A 5,093-nucleotide genomic window follows, 5' to 3' on the forward strand; every position below is an offset into this window, starting at 1 on the left:
GGGCATGGGCATGCACCCCACTCTGCCTCTTCCACTCCTCTTCCTGCCTGCCTGCCAGCATGCAGCGCTCAAAGACAACAAAAACAAAACAAATCAATCCATTAGATACTACAAATATAATCCTGAGAGAAAAGAAAAAAGGGCATTCCACTGTAGCTTATAGTAGCTATCAAAAACTGCCTGTATAAATATACATACATAGATATATAATAGTAGCTTAGGTAGGCCGGCCACCAGACTCACCACTAATCATCAGAAAAATCTTGAAACAGCCTTTTGGCTCTCTCCTTTTCTTTGTTACTAGTTTATTGGGCCTTGCAATCTTATATCTTGTTTGTGTTGTAAAGCTATCCTGCGAGTGCATCTACTCATTGATGCTTGGCGATCATTCATGGCTGTCGAGGAAAAGGTTTGGGATAGTATAGTCCTGCATACACTTTTTTCTCATGGCACCTTTGGTTGAGTTCATAAACCTTTTGTTCACACAAAATGAGCTAGCTACTGATCGCCCATGCTCCTGTTAAGTTTTACAAAGTCAGACCCCACTTGGATCAAAATTAGCTCTAGTGATTAAATATCGTAGCTAATATCTCAAAAACGAACCATTTAGCTTATGGAAAGTTATTAGCTTGGTTTTTACTACTAGCTATATTAGGTGTACTAACAGTAGCCCAACTAGTAAAAAAAACTATTAGCCGGCCGGTTTATTTCAGCTATAGCAGCTAACGATTAGTTAACTTTTTTTTCTGGGATCTAAGCAGACGACCCTTACTAACCTTTTTGATTATCTCCCTGTTTATTTGATAAATGCAAGAAAATCTCGAATGCACATTTTGTTACACCAAACCTATCAAGCAAGCATCAAATTTTAAATTTCCTCTTTATTTTAAATTTAGTGTGTAGGGCAGCGCACGTCCCGTGCCGCCCACTTCTGCCTCGCGTACATGTACATATACATCAGTTAAGAATACGATTTGTGTGTATTATATACTATACGTACATGGATGCATGATACGGTGTCCGACAGAGTTAAACAACTTCATGATATTTTGTGTACTACTACTCTGTGTATGTTATGTACTATATTACAGTCCGTACTAATCGATCATCATCACCGATCATAATAAATAATCTCGATCGATCGATCGATAAAACCAGCACGGATTCTTCTGATGCCAGCTTAATAACTAACTGTCCAATCACGCAGCACTAAACTAGTAGTGAACATGGTCTGATGTGAAATTCTTAATATACAAATTAAATCCGGCCGAAGCTGTGAATTTAAAATTTGGAAACGCGCGAATCAGCAAGCACGTACTATAGGAGAGGCAGGCAGGAGACCAGGACCGGCCGGGCCGACGTGGACAGTGCAGCAGCTGTTCGTCACCGGCGGCCGCTCACGGCCGGCACGGCGGCCGGTACGGTGGACCGGATCAAAGAATTCATTCATTCACAAATCAGAACACGGCAGAAAGTATGTACATGTTCTCGATGAACTATTCAACAGCTTTCATAACAAATCAGTGAGCTAAACAAAAAAGACGCTGTTTGTTTATTTTTATTAGTGTTAGTACCAACAATAATTTGCCCTGATGGAAACTTGTAGATCATACTGGCCTGCCCTGGCATGCATGTCCTCAAAGTTTGAAGTTTGAAAGGCATGCTACCTAGATTTCAACCGAGTCGATCTCATGCATCGTTTTGAAATTTTCAGCATGCAGCTGGGCCAAAGCTTTGGTTTAATTCGTCGGCTGCATGCACAGTTGGTATGTGGGGGACAAAATGAAGACCCGGCCGCATTTTATGACGTACGTACATGTACAGCAGACTGCAGCGATCGACGATGCTGACCTGACATTTCGTTGGTACCTAGTACGAGATTTATAACGCATCCATCGTTGGTACGTGGGCCCGCCCGTGTATGAGTTCTTCAAACTGAACCAATCAATCGACTTGAAGTATCCTCAACCACTTGATCGTTCATTTCCAGCTTATATCTTCAGTAAACCGGCTTCAAATCGAGTTTCAATTAATTTGGGACAAAGGACGATCAGCGTAGCCTGTGCGGTGCATCTCCTCGTCTATTGGGTCTGTTCACTGGTCTGAAAAGTTAAGGTTGAGTTTCAGAATTTGGGAAGGCCTTGAATACAAAAAGATGAGAAGATCTTTATAGTAGCCTGACACAATGGCAAAGCTTTCATTCAGTCGAGAGGTGGTGGAGGACATGGCTTGAATGTATTTTCAAGCTAGGACCTGCCCAGAGCTGGAGCTGAAGGCAGAGGGGAAGGACACTGGTGATCGCCGCTGGAGATTAAAAACAAAGATAGAAAATATATTTTTCTCACATTCTCACTCTTAAAATATGATAAATGAATAAAATAATTGATGTGGTGTCTTAAAGTAAATAACAGTATTTTTATAAGGGTACTCACTACTTAGCAAATTTTGTTGTTTGCTATGTGAATTGGCCAACATCATCTTTCTTTGATGTCACATAGCAAATTTTTCCTTCGTGTTATGATCTATGTACTAAAAGTTAGTACTATCAGAATAGTTGTCTTAGAATTAGTGCCAACCTCATACTATTCAAGTTATCCTTATCCAATCATACCTTAACTCAAGCCTCTACTTTATGGAGGTCTCTAAATCTTCTCCTTTGGTCCCATCTTTTAAGGCACGTAAGGAGCTCCCTAATTCTTTAAATCCCCTCAACCCCACTTGCACCAAGTCAATTTTTCATCTCAACTTTCCCCTCCGACATTGCCCTATTGATCTATTTCCGCTCCTCTGGTGTGGCTCCCCTGCGAAGCCCCTTGTCATGGCATGGCTCCTCTCCAAGAGGTACTCAAACCCGCCATGGCTCACACCCCATGCCCGGCCTCTCCTTGCCATCTCTAGTGTTCCTCTCTCTTCTCTTCTTCGAATTCGTAGCTTAGACGATTGAAACGATGATGTCTCTGTAATCTCCAATGCTCTACCTTCTCCCCCCTTCTGTCTCCTCCCTTTCCTCTCCTTCCTCCTCATAGCTTAGCTGATTAGAAAGTCTTTTGTCATCTCAGATGCTTCTCCCTCTATTCTCTTATATCCCCATAGCTTAGTTGATTGGAACGACCAGTGCTCCTCCCTCTCCTCTCCTTTGTGGTTATAGCTCAGTCAATGGAAAAAGACGATAGAGTATGACCAAATGGTGAGTGGTATTCCATATATATGTTAATGTCTGCTGGAGTAAAGATAAGGGCCCTCATTTTATGGCTCCTATAAGAATAAATGCAAATAAAATAAACTCTGAGTAGAAAAATTCTTAAATTAAAATAGAAAAATTAATTTAAGGGCTTCTATTGGAGTTGCTCACCCCTCTGTTGTGAAGAAAGCGAAAGGAGTGCAATGCAATCGCTGAGTAAAACAAAATGTCTTCGCGGACCAGAAGTGATATCAATGAGAAGTAAAGAGGTAGCACTCTAGTGTATGGCAGGAGCAAAAACACCTGTCTGAGTCTCAAAGATCATCTCAATATTTTTGCGACTTTGGTAAACAAGCGTCTCACACAAAGGATTTTGCGTTTCTGATTTTTTTATTATTAGTATATTTGTTCATAAAATATATTTATTTGGTCTAAAAAAATCCAAATTACTATTAGGCTCTGTTTAGCGTAGCTCCACTTCACTAGTGAAACTGTTTTTTTAGAAAACAACTTCATGAGCAATTTTCTAGGTGAAGCTGAGCTGTTTTCAAAAAGTTATTTGGCAAAATAGGTTCACTAACAACTTTATGCATAAATAAGAGAGAGAAATAAGGGAGAGAGCTAGAATAAGCTACCTTTTTCAGCTTTACCACAACTCGTGTCTTTATGAGAGAAAAAAATAGTTTTATCCATAAAGTTGTTCTAAAAATAAGTGTTTGGCAAAAAAAAAAAAAAAAACTAGCCCACAACAGCTCATAAAAAATAGGCCCTTACTAGTAGCTACCAGCATCTTAGGAAGTTATACTTTCACATCAAAAAGACACGACAGTTGACAAAGAGGGCCGTGCATTGAACTTTTGGTGTGTGTCTGTGTTTCTCAAAGCTGATCTTAATGGATTAGGTTGTTAAGGAGTTAGCAAATAGAATGTGAAAGGGATTGGCTTGACCTAAGCATGTATATGTATATTCAATTTATTCTAGAGAGCTGAGCACAGGTACTAGACTTTTTCGTGGGCCAACTGTGGACATTTGGGCTGGGCTAGGCCTAGCACGGCGGTTTGTTGTTTCTTTTATATTGTTCTTATCCACTATGATTCATTGGAGCCGTCTACACTAATACCATTTGCAGTGTCATTTTCGCCAGGGTTGTTAAATTGCGTTGTCAGATGATGTCCATTAGAGATTTGCCTTGCCTGATGAGTTGCTGTCAGGCAAGTTCATTGGATCAAGGAGCTTGTACAATACAAGGAGGAAACCGGTGATGCGCCTCTCTGATGCAGTCCATAATAGAACTGACCTAACTATTTCTTATGGCTTAACACTAATGTTTAGTAGTTCTAGTTCAGGAACCAACAAGTGATTCATTCATCCATGGGTTAGCATTATATTAATTATGCAAAAATAAACAGTTGCATAGGTTTGTTACAAATTACAGTGCTACAGAAGTAAAAAGATAAACATAGTTTGTTTACCAAAAAAAAACCTATAACCATTGTTCCTATCCAGTTACCTACTACTCAATAATGATGCACTCAAACTTGATTATGTTTCAGTGTGGTCAAGAAAAATTCAAGCCAATATGATGAGCTTGCTCATATCTTCTCCCACAATCCAGGCAGAATATCATAGAAGTATAGAACCTTCCTGTGCATAAAGATAAACATCTAGAAGCTTCTTCTTGGATTTGTGACCACAAACAATTGAATGAGAGATTTCCAGAAGGGGAAAAAAATCATGCTATCACCCACCCATCCCTGCCTTTGCAATCAACAAGCTGGAGAGGGAGTAGTGCCACGTCGCCTATTTCTCTTTTTGCACAAAATGACCAAAAAAAGAAAAAAGAAAAAGAAAACAGTTGTGATGGTGATGACGACACAATTTGTGCTTGGCAATCTTTCTCAACAAACACTGT

The sequence above is a fragment of the Sorghum bicolor genome, chromosome 9 (assembly GCF_000003195.3).
Source record: "Sorghum bicolor cultivar BTx623 chromosome 9, Sorghum_bicolor_NCBIv3, whole genome shotgun sequence".
Lineage (NCBI taxonomy): Eukaryota > Viridiplantae > Streptophyta > Magnoliopsida > Poales > Poaceae > Sorghum > Sorghum bicolor.